Genomic DNA, 17,990 nt, shown 5'->3' on the forward strand with positions numbered 1-17,990 from the left:
GAAATACGTACTCCCCCAAGCTTAGGCTTTTGGCCTAAGTTGGTCTATGGCCAGGGGTAGCCTAGCTGATATCCGAAGTTATAACCGGGGTCGTACTGAGATGCGGCAGCTAATGCATCCTAAGCTGCGGCATGTTGGCGAGCTGCCTCCGCTCTCCCCTCGTACTCAACTGCCTCCTCCTTGGTAACAACATATCTTCGTTTTGACTGGTAATCAAAAAGGGAAGGAGTAGGGAGAGTAACATGGACAACGCTTCGTTTGCCAAAGATTAGTCGATACTGGAGGAATTGTTCATTCCTCAAAAGGAAACGATGTCTGACCATCGCATCAAAATCTAAATAAGCGGGAGGCAACTCTAAATCACCCTCATGTGGAGGTATACCAAGATAATTAGCAACACGGGTCACATAAATTCCTTCAAATAAATCTCCAGAAATACCATTATTATGCAACCTATGTGCAACTGTTGCCCCCAAGTTGTAATCTTTATTACCTAATACAACACTCTTGAGGACATAAAGATCAGGGACACACATGTGGCATGCTTCATCTTTACCGTTAATGCATCTACCAATGAAGAGAGCAAAATAATGTATAGCAGGAAAATGAATGCTCCCTATGGTAGCTTGTGCTATATCCCCAGATTCTCCCACAGTGATACTAGCTAGAAAATCTTTATATTCAGATTTGTGGGGTTCATGAACATTGCCCCACTGTGGGAGTTTGCAAGCAATAGTAAAATCTTCTAAGTCCATGGTATAGGATTGATTATAAATATCAAACAAGACATTCTGAGAATTACGCGAAGATGTATATTTAAACCTTCTCACGAATGAATTAGTCAATTGGTAGTACTGAGTGTTGGGGAACGTTGTAGAAAATAAAAAATTTCTACGCTTCACCAAGATCAATCTATGGAGTCATCTAGCAACGAGAGAGAGGATAGCATCTACATACCCTTGTAGATCGCGCACGGAAGCATTCAAGAGAACGGGGTTGAGGGAGTCGTACTCATCGTGATCCAAATCACCGATGATCCTGGTGCTGAACGGACAGCACCTCCGCGTTCAACACACGTACGGTTGGGAAGACGTCTCCTCCTTCTTGATCCAGCAAGGGGGAAGGAGAGGTTGATGGAGATCCAGCAGCACAACGGCGTGGTGGTGGAAGTAGCAGCGATCTCGGTAGGGCTTCGCCAAGCTCTATGAGAGGGAGAGGTGTTGCAGAGGGAGAGGGAGGCGCCGGGAGCAGGGGTACGCATCCCTCCCTCTCCCACTCTTTATATAGGGGCCCTGGGGGGGCGCCGTCCCCCTAGAGATTGGATCTCAAGGGGGGGCCAAGGGGGTGGCTTGCCCCCCAAGCCAAGTGGGGCCAAGGGGGTGGCTTGGAACTCCTCGTGACGTCCGGGATCTCATCCGGGACTCCGAACAACTTTCGGGTTACCGCATACTAATATCTCTACAACCCTAGCGTCACCGAACCTTAAGTGTGTAGACCCTACGGGTCCGGGAGACATGCAGACATGACCGAGACGACTCTCCGGTCAATAACCAACAGCGGGATCTGGATACTCATGTTGGTTCCCACATTCTCCTCGATGATCTCATCAGATGAACCAAGATGTCGAGGATTCAAGTAATCCCGTATACAATTCCCTTTGTCAATCGGTACGTTACTTGCCCGAGATTCGATCGTCGGTATCCCAATACCTCGTTCAATCTCGTTACCAGCAAGTCACTTTACTCATACCGTAATGCATGATCCCGTGACCAAACACTTGGTCACATTGAGCTCATTATGATGATGCATTACCGAGTGGGCCCAGAGATACCTCTCCGTCATACGGAATGACAAATCCCAGTCTCGATCCATGTCAACCCAACAGATACTTTTGGGGGATACCCGTAGTATACCTTTATAGTCACCCAGTTACGTTGTGACGTTTGGTACACCCAAAGCAGTCCTACGGCATCCGGGAGTTACACGATCTCATGGTCTAAGGAAATGATACTTGACATTGGAAAAGCTCTAGCAAACGAACTACACGATCTTGTGCTATGCTTAAGATTGGGTATTGTCCATCACATCATTCTCCTAATGAAGTGATCCCGTTATCAACGACATCCAATGTCCATAGTCAGGAAACCATGACTATCTGTTGATCAACAAGCTAGTCAACTAGAGGCTCACTAGGGACATGTTGTGGTCTATGTATTCACACGTGTATTATGATTTCCGGATAACACAATTATAGCATGAATAACAGACAACTATCATGAACAAGGAAATATAATAATAATCATTTTATTATTGCCTCTAGGGCATATTTCCAACACTGAGGACACTTATCTTGTATGAAGTCCTCAAGATTGGCATTACGCACATACGCGTCAAATTCATCCTTGATGCCTGCATTAACCATAAACTCGTCTGATGGCCACTCACAAGCCCGCACTTCAGCTTCCCTTGGTGATTCATCGTCTTGCTCACGCATAGCACGCCTAGGTCCTCTCTTTGTAGAGGAACCACCTTGGTACATTCTCCTAGACATATTTCTCTGAGAAAATTTCTGAAATTTTTAGTAACTTCAAAATAGAAGTGAATAAAACTAAACAAGATTTATAGCAACTACTCCCACAAGTGCCTAGAGCCTATATCATGCATTAGGATTACTTGGGACCTCATAAATTTGACATGCAAGCTCAAGAACAGGGTCACCTATGCAGCAAAAATTTGCAATGAATAAAGCACTAGAACAAAAACTAATTGGACCAATGGAGGAGTCACATACCAAGCAACAATCTCTCAAAGCAGTTTTGTGAATGGAGCTTTGAGCAAGGAGATCGAAAATCGCAGCAAAATGAGCTAGAACTTGTGCTTGAGCTGGATGGGGATTTTTTTGGGAGGAAGATGGAGTGTGTGGGTGCAGGAATAAGTGGAGGGGGGCCACCATGGGCCCACGAAACAGGGGGGCGTACAAGGGGGTGTGGGCACGCCCTCCACCCTCGTGGACAGGTGCTTGCCCCCCCTGCAGTGTTCTCAATGCCTAAAATCCTCAAATATTCCATAAAAATCATACTAAATTTACAGGGCATTTGGAGCACTTTTATTTTCGGGATATTTTTTATTGCACGGATAATTCAAAAATAGACAGATAATACTATTTTTGATTTATTTATTCTAAATAACAGAAGTAAAAAGAGGGTACAGAAGGTTGTGCCTTCTAGTTTCATCCATCTCATGATCATCAAAATGAATCCACTAACAAGGTTGATCAAGTCTTGTTAACAAACTCATTCCGAATAACACGGAACCGGAGAAATTTTGAATAACACTAGGTTACCTCAACGGGGATATGAACATCCCCAACAATAAGAATATCATACTTTTTCTTGACAGTAGGGAGAGGAAATTCAAAACCTCCAATAATGATAGTTGGACTTTTTCCAATAGAATTGATGCTGTGAACTTGAGGTTGTTTCCTCGGAAAGTGTACCGTATGCTCAGTACCATTAACATGAAAAGTGACATTGCCTTTGTTGCAATCAATAATAGCCCCTGCAGTATTCAAAAAGGGTCTACCAAGGATAATCGACATACTCTCGTTCTTGGGAATATCAAGAATAACAAAGTCCGTTAAGATAGTGACATTTGCAACCACAACAGGCACATCCTCACAAATACCGATAGGTATAGCAGTTGATTTATTAGCCATTTGCAAAGATATTTCAGTAGGTGTCAACTTATTCAATTAAAGCCTACGATATAAAGAGAGAGGCATAACACTAACACCGGCTCCAAGATCACATAAAGCAGTTTTAATATAATTTCTTTTAATGGTGCATGGTATAGTTGGTACTCCTGGATGTCCAAATTTCTTTGGTATTCCACCTTTAAAAGTGTAACTAGCAAGCATGGTGGAAATTTCAGCTTCTGGTATCTTTCTTTTATTTGTAATGATATCCTTCATGTATTTAGCATAAGGATTTACTTTAAGCATATCAGTTAAGCGCATACGTAAGAAGATAGGTCTAATCATTTCAGCAAAGCGCTCAAAATCCTCATCATCCTTTGTCTTGGATGGTTTAGGAGAAAAGGCCATGGGTTTCTGAACCCATGGCTCTCTTTCTTTACCGTGATTCCTAGCAACAAAATCTCTCTTATCATAATGTTGATTCGTTGATTGTGGGTTATCAAGATCAACAGCAGGTTCAATCTCTACATCATAATTTTTGCTAGGTTGAGCATCAACATGAACATTATCATTAACATTATCACTAGGTTCATGTTCATCACCCGATTGTGTTTCGGCATCAGAAATAGAAATATCATTGGGATTCTCAGGTGTGTCTACAACAAGTTCACCAGAAGCATGCAAAGTCCTATCATTTTTATTTTTCTTCTTTTTAGAAGGACTAGGTGCATCTAAATTATTTCTTTGAGAATCTTGTTCGATTCTCTTAGGGTGGCCTTCAGGATACAAAGGTTCCTGAGTCGTTCTACCAGTTCTAGTAGCAACTCTAACAGCAAAATCATGTTTATTATTTAATTCATCGAGCAAATCACTTTGAGCTTTAAGTACTTGTTCAGCTTGAGTGGTAACCATAGAAGCATATTTGCTAGTGAGTTTAAGTTCACCTTTAACTCTAGCCATATAATCACTCAAACGTCCTATCATGAAAGCATTACTCTTTAATTCTCTACCAACATAAGCATTAAAACTTTCTTGTCTAGCCATAAAGTCATCAAATTCATCTAAGCATGGGCTATAAAATTAAGTAGACGGGATTTCAACTTTATCATCTCTATAGAGAGAATTTACCTTTACTACCTGTGTCGGGTTATCAAGACAATGTGTTTCTTCAACAGGCGGTATATTAAGACCATGTATTTCTCCAATAGGAGGTAAATTCTTAACATCTTCAGCTTTAATACCTTTTTCTTTCATTGATTTCTTTGCCTCTTGCATATCTTCAGGACTGAGAAATAGGATACCCCTCTTCTTCAGAGTAGGTTTAGGAATAGGCTCAGGGGGTGGCTCAATTGGCTCAGGAATTGCCCCAGGAATTGGCTCAGGAAGAGTCCAATTATTTTCATTAGTCAACATATTATTCAATAATAATTCAGCTTGGTCGACTGTTCTTTCCCTGAAAACATAACCAGCAGAACTATCCAAGTAGTCCTTGAAAGCATCGGTTAGTCCATTATAAAAGATATCAAGTATCTCATTTTTCTTAAGAGGATGATCAGGCAAAGAATTAAGTAATCGGAGAAGCCTCCCCCAAGCTTGTGGGAGACTCTCTTCTTCGATTTGCACAAAATTATATATTTCCCGCAAGGCAGTTTGTTTCTTATGAGCAGGGAAATATTTAGGAGAGAAGTAATAAATCATATCCTGTGGACTACGCACACAACCAGGATCAAGAGAATTAAACCAAGTTTTAGGATCACCCTTTAATGAGAACGGAAATATCTTAAGGATATAATAATAGCGAGACTTCTCATCATTAGTAAACAGCGTGGCTATATCATTCAACTTGGTGAGATGTGCCATAATAGTTTCATATTCATAGCCATAAAAAGGATCAGATTCAACCAAAGTAATTATCTCAGGATCAACAGAGAATTCATAATCCTTATCAGTAACACAGATAGGTGAAGTAGCAAAAGCGGGGTCATGTTTCATTCTAGCATTAAGGGATTGCTGCTTCCATTTAGCTAATAACTTCTTAAGATCATATCTATATTTGCAAGCAAAAATAGCTCTAGCAGCTTCTTCATCCATAACATAACCCTCAGGAACAACATGCAATTCATAATTAGGGGGAGAACCTTCATCATCACTGATACGTCTCCAACATATCGACTTTTCCAAACACTTTTGCCCTTGTTTTGGACTCTAACTTGCATGATTTGAATGAAACTAACCCGGACTGATGATGTTTTCAGCAGAACTGCCATGGTGTTGTTTATTGTGCAGAAAACAAAAGTTCTCGGAATGACCTGAAAATCCACGGAGATAACTTTTGGAAAATATAAAAAATACCGGCGAAAGAATCAAGGCCACGGGGCCCACACCCTCTCCATGAGGGTAGGGGGCGCGCCCTCCCCCCTGGGCGCGCCCCCTGTCTTGTGGGCCCCCTGATGCTCCACCGACCTCAACTCCAACTCCATATATTCCGTTTTGCGGAGAAAAAATGAGAGAGAAAGTTTCATCGCGTTTTACGATACGGAGCCACCGCCAAGCCCTAATCTCTCTCAGGAGGGCTGATCTGAAGTCCGTCCGGGGCTCCGGAGAGGGGGATTCGTCGCCGTCATCATCATCAACCATCCTCCATCACCAATTTCATGATGCTCACCGTCATGCATGAGTAATTACATTGTAGGCTTGCTGGACGGTGATGGGTTGGATGAGATTTACCATGTAATCAAGTTAGTTTTGTTAGGGTTTGATCCCTAGTATCCACTATGTTCTGAGATTGATGTTGCTATGACTTTGCTATGCTTCATGCTTGTCACTAGGGCCCGAGTGCCATGATTTCAGATCTGAACCTATTATGTTTTCATGAATATATGTGAGTTCTTGATCCTATCTTGCAAGTCTATAATTACCTATTATGTGTTATGATCTGACAACCCTGAATTGACAATAATCGGGATACTTCTCGGTGATGACCGTAGTTTGAGGAGTTCATGTATTCACTATGTGTTAATGCTTTGGTCCGGTACTCTATTAAAAGGAGGCCTTAATATCCCTTATTTTCCATTAGGACCCCGCTGCCACGGGAGGGTAGGACAAAAGATGTCATGCAAGTTCTTTTCCATAAGCATGTATGACTATATTCGGAATACATGCCTACATTACATTGATGAACTGGAGCTAGTTCTGTGTCACCCTATGTTATAACTATTACATGAGGAATCGCATCCGACATAATTATCCATCACTGATCCAATGCCTACGAGCTTTTCACATATTGTGCTTTGCTTATTTACTTTTCCGTTGCTACTGTTACAATCACTACAAAACTGCTATCTTTACTTTTGCCACTATTACCTTCACTATCATACTACTTTGCTACTAAATACTTTGCTGTAGATACTAAGTTATCCAGGTGTGGTTGAATTGACAACTCAACTGCTAATACTTCAGAATATTCTTTGGCTCCCCTTGTGTCGAAACAATAAATTTGGGTTGAATACTCTACCCTCAAAAGCTATTGCGATCCCCTACACTTGTGGGTTATCAAGACTAATTTCTAGCGCCGTTGCCGGGAGCAGCTCTATTCTTTGTGTCACTTGGGATTATATCTGTTGATCACTATGAGGAACTTGAAAGACGAAAGAACAAAGATTTTTCCCTCAACTATGAGGGGAGGTAAGGAACTGCCATCTAGCTCTGCACTAGATTCTCCTTTTGTTTTGAGTAAGCTTGCGACACCTAAACCTGCTACTGCTATGAATTTTGATATGTCGCATGTTATTGATGATGCCACTTCTGCTATGCACGATACTTATGAGGAAACTACTTCTGTGTGTGATACTACTTTGCCATTAGGTGGATTTCTTGATGAACAACTTGCTAGGGTTAGAGAGAATGAAATTATTAATGATGATATTATTGATGATAGTGATGATGAAAGTTCTCCCCCTGATTATGAATTACCTGTTGTTCCTGAGGGTTATGTTATGGATGAAGAAGCTGCTAGAGCTATTTTTGCTTGCAAAGATAGATATGATCTTAAGAAGTTATTAGCTAAATGGAAGCAACAATCTCTTAATGCTAGAATGAAACCTGACCCCGCTTTTGCTACTTCACCTATCCGTGTTACTGATAAGGATTATGAATTCTTTGTTGATCCTGGGATTATTACTTTGGTTGAATCTGATCCTTTTTATGGCCTTGAATCTGAAACTGTTGTGGCACATCTTACCAAGTTAAATGATATAGCCACCATGTTTACTAATGATGAGAAGTCTCGCTATTATTATATCCTTAAGATATTTCCGTTCTCATTAAAGGGTGATGCTAAAACTTGGTTTAATTCTCTTGATCCTGGTTGTGTGCGTAGTCCCCAGGATATGATTTATTACTTCTCTGCTAAATATTTCCCTGCTCATAAGAAACAAGCTGCCTTGCGGGAAATATATAATTTTGTGCAAATCAAAGAAGAGAGTCTCCCACAAGCTTGGGGGATGCTTCTCCGATTAATTAATGCTTTGCCTGATCACCCTCTTAAGAAAAATGAAATACTTGATATCTTTTATAATGGACTAACCGATGCTTCCAAGGACTACTTGGATAGTTGTTCTAGTTGTGTTTTCAGGGAAAGAACAGCCGACCAAGCTGAATTACTATTGAATAACATGTTGACTAATGAAAATAATTGGACTCTTCCCGAGCCAATTCCTGAGGCAATTCTTGAGCCAATTGAGCCAACTCCTGAGCCTATACCTAAACCAACTCCGAAGAAGAGGGGTGTTCTATTTCTCAGTCCTGAAGATATGCAAGAGGCAAAGAAATCAATGAAAGAAAAAGGTATTAAAGCTGAAGATGTTAAGAATTTACCTCCTATTGAAGAAATACATGGTCTTAATATACCGCCTATTGAAGAAACACATTGTCTTGATAACCCGACACAGGTAGTAAAGGTAAATTCTCTCTCTATATATGATAAAGTTGAAATTCCTTCTACTAAATTCCATAGCCCATGCTTAGATGAATTTGATGACTTTATGGCTAGGCTGGAAAGTTTTAATGCTTATGTTGGTAGAGAATTAAAGAATAATGCTTTCGAGATAGGACGCTTGAGTGATTATATGGCTAGAGTTAAAGGTGAACTTAAACTCATTATCAAATATGCTTCTATGGTTACCACTCAAGCTGAGCAAGTACATAAAGCTCAAAGTGATTTGCTCGATGAACTAAATAATAAACATGACTTTGCTGTTAGAGTGGCTACTAGAACGGTAGAATGACTTAGGAACCTTTGTATCCTGAAGGCCACCCTAAGAGAATCGAGCAGGATTCTCAGAGAAATAATTTAGAGGCATCTAGTTCTTCTAAAAAGAAGAAAAAGAAAAACGATAGGACTTTGCATGCTTCTAGTGAACCTATTGTAGACACGCCTGATAATCCCAATGATATTTCTATTTCTGATGTCGAAACACAATCGGGTGATGAACATGAACCTAGTGATAATGTTAATGATAATGTTCATGTTGATGCTCAACCTAGCAAAAATAATGATGTAGAGATTGAACCTGTTGTTGATCTTGATAACCCACAATCAAAGAATCAACGTTATGATAAGAGAGATTTTGTTGCTAGGAAGCACGGTAAAGAAAGAGAACCATGGGTTCAGAAACCCATGCCCTTTCCTCCTAAACCATCCAAGACAAAGGATGATGAGGATTTTGAGCGCTTTGCTGAAATGATTAGACCTATCTTCTTACGTATGTGCTTAACTGATATGCTTAAATTAAATCCTTATGCTAAGTATATGAAGGAGATCATCACAAATAAAAGAAAGATACCGGAAGCTGAAATTTCCGCCATGCTCGCTAATTATACTTTTAAGGGTGGAATACCAAAGAAACTTGGAGATCCAGGAGTACCAACTATACCATGCTCCATTAAAAGAAATTATGTTAAAACTGCTTTATGTGATCTTGGAGCCGGTGTTAGTGTTATGCCTCTCTCTTTATATCGTAGACTTGAATTGAATAAGTTGACACCTACTGAAATATCTTTGCAAATGGCTGATAAATCAACCGCTATACCTGTCGGTATTTGTGAGGATGTGCCTGTTGTGGTTGCAAATGTCACTATCTTAACGGACTTTGTTATTCTTGATATTCCCGAGGACGATAGTATGTCGATTATCCTTGGTAGACCCTTTTTGAATACTGCAAGGGCTGTTATTGATTGCAACAAAGGCAATGTGACTTTTCATGTTAACGGTAATGAGCATACGGTACACTTCCCGAGGAAACAACCTCAAGTTCATAGCATCAATTCTATTGGAAAAAGTCCAACTATCATCATTGGAGGTTTTGAATTTCCTCTTCCTACTGTCAAGAAAACTATAATATTCTTATTGTTGGGGATGTTCATATCCCCGTTGAGGTAACTTAGTGTTATTCGAAATTTCTCTGGTTCCGTGTTATTCAGAATGAGTTTGTTAACAAGACTTGATCAACCTTGTTAGTGGATTCATTTTGATAATCATGAGATGGATGAAACTAGAAGGCACAACCTTCTGTACCCTCTTTTTATTCTCTGTCATTTAGAATAAATAAAGCAAAAGTAGTATTATCTGTCTGTTTTCTAAATTATCCGTGCAATAAAAAAATATGCCAAAAATAAAAGTGCTCCAAATGACGTGCAAATTTAGTATGATTTTTTATGGAATATTTGAGGATTTTTGGCACTGAGAAAACTCCAGGGGGCAAGCACCTGTCCACGAGGGTGGAGGCGCCCACACCCCCTGGGTGCGCCCCCTGTCTCGTGGGCCCATGGTGGCCCCCTCCACTTATTCCCGCACCCACACACTCCATCCTCCTCCAAAAAATCCCCATCCAGCTCAAGCACGAGTTCTAGCTAATTTTGCTGCGATTTTCGATCTCCTTGCTCAAAGCTCCATTCACGAAACTGCTTTGGGAGATTGTTGCTTGGCATGTGACTCCTCCATTGGTCCAGTTAGTTTTTGTTCTAGTGCTTTATTCATTGCAAATTTTTGCTACATAGGTGACCCTGTTCTTGAGCCTGCATGTCAAATTTACGAGGTCCCAAGTAATTCTAATGCATGATATAGGCTCTAGGCACTTGTAGGAGTGGTTGCTACCAATCTTGTTTAATTTATTCACTTTTATTTTGAAGTTACTAAAAATCCTAAATATTTTTAGAGGAAGAAATATGTCTAGGAGAATGTACCAAGGTGGTTCCTCAACAAAGAAAGGACCTAGGCATGCTATGCGTGAGCAAGACGATGAACCACCGAGGGATGCTGAAGTGAGAGCCTGTGAATGGCCATCAGACGAGTTTATGGTTAATGCAGGCATCAAGGATGAATTTGATGCATATATGCGTAATGCCGATCTTCAGGACTTCATGCAAGATAAGTGTCCTCGGTACTACCAATTGACTGATTCATTTGTGAGAAGGTTTAAATATACATCTTCGCGTAATTCTCAGAGCGTCCTGTTTGATATTTATGATAAATCTTATACCATGGACCTAGAAGATTTTACAACTGCTTGCAAACTGCCGCAGTGGGGCAATGTTCATGGACGCCACAGATCTGAATATAAAGACTTTCTTGCTAGTATTACTGTGGGAGAATCTAGGGATATAGCACAAGCTACTATAGGGAGCATTCATTTTCATGCTATACATTATTTTCCCTCTTCATTGGTAGATGCATTAACGGTAAAGATGAAGCCTGTCACATGTGTGTCCCTGATCTTTGTGTCCTCAAGAGTGTTGTGTTAGGTAATAAAGATTACAACTTGGGGGCAATAGTTGCATGTAGGATGCATAATAATGGTATATCTGGAGATTTATTTGGAGGGATTTATGCGACCCGTGTTGCTAATTATCTTGGTATAGCCCCATGAGAGGAGGATATGGAGTTGCTTCCTGCTTATTTAGATTATGACGCGATGGTCAAACATCGTTTTCTTTTGAGGAATGAACAATTCCTCCAGTATTGACTAATCTTTGATAGACGTAGCTCTGTCCATGTTACTCTCCCTGCTCCTTCCCTTTTTGATTACCAGGCAAAATGAAGATATGTTGTTACCAGGGAGAAGGCAGCTGAACACGAGGGGAGAGCAGAGGCGGCTCGCCAACATGCCGCAGCTCAGGATGCATTTGCTGCTGCATCTCAGTATGACTCCAGTTATAACTTCGGATATCAGCCAGGCTATCCTTGGCATTAGACCAACTTAGGCAAAAGCCTAAGCTTGGGGGAGTATGTATTTCTCACCGACTTTACATTCATGTTCACTCACTATTCTAGTTGTTCATGCTCATACTCTTTCATTGTATTATCCATGCTAGTTTAATTTCTTTTTCTAGTTTTCTTCTTGTGTGTTTGATAAACCTTAAGGAAACCAAAAAAAATTAGTTAGTTTAATTTCCATGCTCGTAGTAATTAAAATGAAAACTCAAAAAAGAATTCTCGTTCTTCTTCTTGCTTGTTGGGAGCTTTCCCGTGTAAATAGTTTTATTTTCTTTTCTTTCCTTTGGGGGTCGAGAGTAGAAGACCATATTGAAAATGTTTAGTGGCTCTCATATGCATGATTGTTTATTTAACATAGAGCCCATATTACTTTGTCTTCTCTCTTGAGTTGAATGCTTGCAGATTCTAGCTTAGTCCAATGCACATGCACTATTATTATTATACACACTGTTCGGTCGTGCAAGTGAAAGGCAATAATGACGATATATGATGGACTGATTGAGATGAGAAAAGCTGGTATGAACTCGACCTGTTTTGTTTTTGTAAATATGATGAGTTCATCGTTCCTGATTCAGGCTATTATGAAGTAAACATATTTGTAATGACATTTAGAGATTATAGTTGCTTGTGCTATGCATAATTAAGCTATGAGTTATAATGGTTTACCTTGCATGTCAACATGCTATTTAAATGATTATGATGTGATATGATGGGATGGTATCCTCCTTTGAATGAATTGAGTGACTCGACTTGGCACATGTTCACGCATGTAGTTGAAAAAAATCAACATAGCCTTCACGATATTTATGTTCATGGTGGATTATATCCTACTCATGCTTGTACTTGGTGTAAATTAATTTTAATGCATGTTCATGACTGTTGTCGCTCTCTCAGTTGGTCGCTTCCTAGTCTTTTGCTAGCCTTCACCTGTACTAAGTGGGAATACTGCTTGTGCATCCAGACTCCATAAACCCCAAAGTTGTTCCATATGAGTCCACCATACCTTCCTATATGCGGTATCTACCTGCCGTTCCAAGTAAATTTGTATGTGCCAAACTCCAAACCTTCAAATGAAATTCTGTTTTGTATGCTCGAGCAGCTCATGTTTCAACTAGGGATGTCTGTATCTTCCATGCTAGGTGGGTTATTCTCAAGAGGAGTGGACTCCACTCCTCATTCATGAGAAAATGGCTGGTAACAGGGATGCCAGTCCCATGATAAAAAGATCAATGCAAGTCAAAATAAGTAAACGAAACTCCCCCAGGGCTGTTGCTAGTTGGAGGCACTCGTTGTTTCGAGCATGCCATGGATTGATGCTTGTTGGTGGTGGGGGAGTATAAACTTTTACCATTCTGTTTTGGAACCGCCTATAATGTATGTAGTATGGAAGATATCGCCATCTCATAGTTGTTGCGTTGACAGTGAAAGTATTCCGCTCAAAATGTTATTCATCTCTATTTTAAAAATCGAGTTCTGGAACCTCTACAAATCCCTGCTTCCCTCTGTGAAGGGCCTATCTATTTACTTTTATGTTGAGTCATCGTCCTCTTATTAAAAAGCACCCGCTGGAGAGCACACTGTCATTTGCATGTATTACTATTAGTTTATATTGGGTATGACTTGACTGGATCTCTTTTACAATGAATTACAATGTTTAGTCAGCCCTTGATCGTTAAAGGAGCTCTGCATTTATGTTTTGCGGTCTCAGAAAGGGCTAGCGAGATACCATCTTGTTATATCATATTATGATTGTTTTGAGAAAGTGTTGTCATCCGAGATTTATTATTATTGCTCGCTAGTTGATTATGCCAATGATATGAGTGAATATGAGACCTAAGTTTTATTGTGAATATGGTTAGTTCATAATCTTTGCTGAAAACTTGAATGCTGGATTTACATATTTACAACAACAAGAGCAAACAGAGTTTGTAAAAGTTTTCCTTTATCACTTTCAGTTTATCAACTGAATTGCTTGAGGACAAGCAAAGGTTTAAGCTTGGGGGAGTTGATACGTCTCCAACGTATCTACTTTTCCAAACACTTTTGCCCTTGTTTTGGACTTTAACTTGCATGATTTGAATGAAACTAACCCCGACTGACGCTGTTTTCAGCAGAACTGCCATGGTGTTGTTTATTGTGCAGAAAAAAAAGATCTCCGAATGACCTGAAAATCCACAAAGATAACTTTTGGAAAATATAAAAAATACTGGCGAAAGAATCAAGGTCAGGGGGCCCACACCCTGTCCACGAGGGTGGGGGGCGCGCCCTCCTCCCGGGGCGCGCCCCCTGTCTCGTGGGCCCCCTGATGCTCCACCGACCTCAACTCCAACTCCATATATTCTGTTTCGCGGAGAAAAAAATGAGAGAGAAAGTTTCATCGCGTTTTACGATACGGAGCCGCCGCCAAGCCCTAATCTCTCTCGGGAGGGCTGATGTGGAGTCCGTTTGGGACTCCGGAGAGGGGGATTCATCGCCATCGTCATCATCAACCATCCTCCATCACCAATTTCATGATGCTCACCGCCGTGCGTGAGTAATTCCATCGTAGGCTTGCTGGACGGTGATGGGTTGGATGAGATTTACCATGTAATCAAGTTAGTTTTGTTAGGGTTTGATCCCTAGTATCCACTATGTTCTGAGATTGATGTTGCTATGACTTTGCTATGCTTAATGCTTGTCAGTAGGGCCCGAGTGCCATGACTTCAGATCTGAACCTATTATGTTTTCATGAATATATGTGAGTTCTTGATCCTATCTTGCAAGTCTATAGCTACCTATTATGTGTTATGATCCGACAACCCCGAAGTGACAATAATCGGGATACTTCTCGGTGATGATCGTAGTTTGAGGAGTTCATGTATTCATTATGTGTTAATGCTTTGGTCTGGTACTCTATTAAAAGGAGGCCTTAATATCCCTTAGTTTCCATTAGGACCCCGCTGCCACGGGAGGGTAGGACAAAAGATGACATGCAAGTTCTTTTCCATAAGCACGTATGACTAAATTCGGAATACATGCCTACATTACATTGATGAACTGGAGCTAGTTCTGTGTCACCCTATGTTATAGCTATTACATGAGGAATCACATCCGACATAAATATCCATCACTGATCCAATGCCTATGAGCTTTTCACATATTGTTCTTTGCTTATTTACTTTTCCGTTGCTACTGTTACAATCACTACAAAACTGCTATCTTTACTTTTGCCACTGTTACCTTCACTATCATACTACTTTGCTACTAAATACTTAGCTGTAGATACTAAGTTATCCAGGTGTGGTTGAATTGACAACTCAACTGCTATTACTTAAGAATATTCTTTGGCTCCCCTTGTGTTGAATCAATAAATTTGGGTTGAATAAACTACCCTCGGAAGCTGTTGCGATCCCCTACACTTGTGGGTTATCAATCACTATCATCAATAATTTCATTCTCAATAATTTCATTTTCTCTAACCCTAGCAAGTTGTTCATCAAGATATTCACATAATGGCACAGTAGTATCAAGCATATAAGTAGTTTCATCATAAGTATCACGCATAGCAGAACTGGCATCATCAACAACATGCGACATATCGAAATTCATAGCAGTAGAAGGTTTAGGTGTCACAAGCTTACTCAAAACAGATGGAGAATCTAGTGCAGAGCTAGATGGCAGTTCCTTACCTCCCCTCATAGTTGAGGGAAAAATCTTAGTTCTTTCATCTTTCAAGTTCCTCATAGTGATCAACAGATATAAATCCCAAGTGACCCAGAGAATAGAGATATGCTCCCCGGCATCGGCGCTAAAAAATAGTCTTATGACCCACAAGTATAGGGGATCGCAACAGTTTTCGAGGGTAGAGTATTCAACCCAAATTTATTGATTTGACACAAGGGGAGCCAAAGAATATTCTCAAGTATTAGCAGTTGAGTTGTCAATTCAACCACACGTGGATAACTTATTACCTGCAGCAAAGTATTTAGTAGCAAAGTAGTATCATAGTAATAGTAACAGTGGCAAAACTAACGATAGCAGTTTTGTAATGATTGTAACAGTAGCAACGGAAAAGTAAATAAGCGAAGCACAATATGTGAAAAGCTCGTAGGCATTGGATCAGAGATGGATAATTATGTCAGATGCGATTCCTCATGCAATAGCTATAACCTAGGGTGACACAGAACTAGCTCCAGTTCATCAATGTAATGTAGGCATGTATTCCGAATTTAGTCATACTTGCTTATGGAAAAGAACTTGCATGACAACTTTTGTCCTACCCTCCCGTGGCAGCGGGGTCCTAGTGGAAACTAAGGGACATTAAGGCCTCCTTTTAATAGAGTACCAGACCAAAGCTTTAACACATAGTGAATACATGAATTCCTCAAACTACAGTCATCACCGAGAAGTATCCTGATTATTGTCACTTCGCGGTTGTAGGATCATAACACATAATAGGTGACTATAGACTTGCAAGATAGGATCAAGAACTCACATGTATTCATGAAAACATAATAGGTTTAGACCTGAAATCATGGCACTCAGGCCCTAGTGACAAGCATTAAGCATAGCAAAGTCATAGCAACATCAATCTCAGAACATAGTGGATACTAGGGATCAAACCCTAACAAAACTAACTTGATTACATGGTAAATCTCATCCAACCCATCACCGTCCAGCAAGCCTACGATGGAAGTACTCACGCACGGCGGTGAGCATCATGAAATTGGTGATGGAGGATGGTTTATGATGATGGCGGCGGCTCCGTATCGTAAAACGTGACAAAACTTTCTCTCTGATTTTTTTCTCCGTGAAACGGAATGTATGGAGTTGTAGTTGAGGTTGGTGGAGCATCAGGGGGCCCACAAGATAGGGGGTGCTCCCCCCACCCTCGTGGACAGGGTGTGGGCCCCCTGACCTTGATTCTTTCGCCAATATTTTTTATATTTTCCAAAAGTTATCTCCGTGGATTTTCAGGTCATTCCGAGAAACTTTTGTTTTCTGCACATTAAACAACACCATGGCAATTCTGCTGAAAACAGCGTCAGTCTGGGTTAGTTTCATTCAAATCATGCAAGTTAGAGTCCAAAACTAGGGCAAAAGTGTTTGTAAAAGTAGATACATTGGAGACGTATCAGGATCCCATCTCAGATTTTATAGCTTCAAGCCATTTCGCGCAATATGGGCTCATCATCGCTTCCTAATAGTTCGTAGGTTCATCACGGTCTAGTAACATGACTTACAAAATAAGATTACTGTACCACTCTGGTGCAGACCGTACTCTAGAAGACCTACGAGGTTCGGTAGTAACTTGATCTGAAGTTTCATGATCATCATCATTAGCTTCTTCACTAATTGGTGTAGGAATCACTAGAGCTGCTTTCTGTGATGAACTACTTTCCAGTTCGGGAGAAGGTACAATTACCTCATCAAGTTCTACTTTCCTCCCGCTCACTTCTTTCGAGAGAAACTCCTTCTCTAGAAAGAATCCATTCTTAGCAACGAATATCTTGCCTTCGGATCTATGATAGAAGGTGTACCCAACAGTTTCCTTTGGGTATCCTATGAAGACACATTTCTCCAATTTGGGTTCGAGCTTATCAGGTTGAAGCTTTTTCAAATAAGCATTACATCCCCAAACTTTAAGAAAAGACAACTTGGGTTTTTTGCCAAACCACAGTTCATAAGGCGTCGTCTCAACGGATTTTGATGGTGCCCTATTTAAAGTGAATGCAGTTGTCTCTAATGCATAACCCCAAAATGATAGTGGTAAATCGGTAAGAGACATCATAGATCGCACAATATCCAATAAAGTGTGGTTATGATGTTCATACACACTATTACGCTGTGGTGCTCCAGGTGGCGTGAGCTTGTGAAACTATTTCACATTGTTTTAAATGAAGGCCAAACTCGTAACTCAAAAATTCTCCTCCACGATCAGATCATAGAAACTTTATTTTATTGTTACGATGATTCTCCACTTCACTATGAAATTCTTTGAACATTTCAAATGTTTCAGACTTGTATTTCATTAAGTAGATATAC

Source organism: Triticum dicoccoides, chromosome 5B, assembly GCF_002162155.2.
Source record: "Triticum dicoccoides isolate Atlit2015 ecotype Zavitan chromosome 5B, WEW_v2.0, whole genome shotgun sequence".
Taxonomy (NCBI): domain Eukaryota; kingdom Viridiplantae; phylum Streptophyta; class Magnoliopsida; order Poales; family Poaceae; genus Triticum; species Triticum dicoccoides.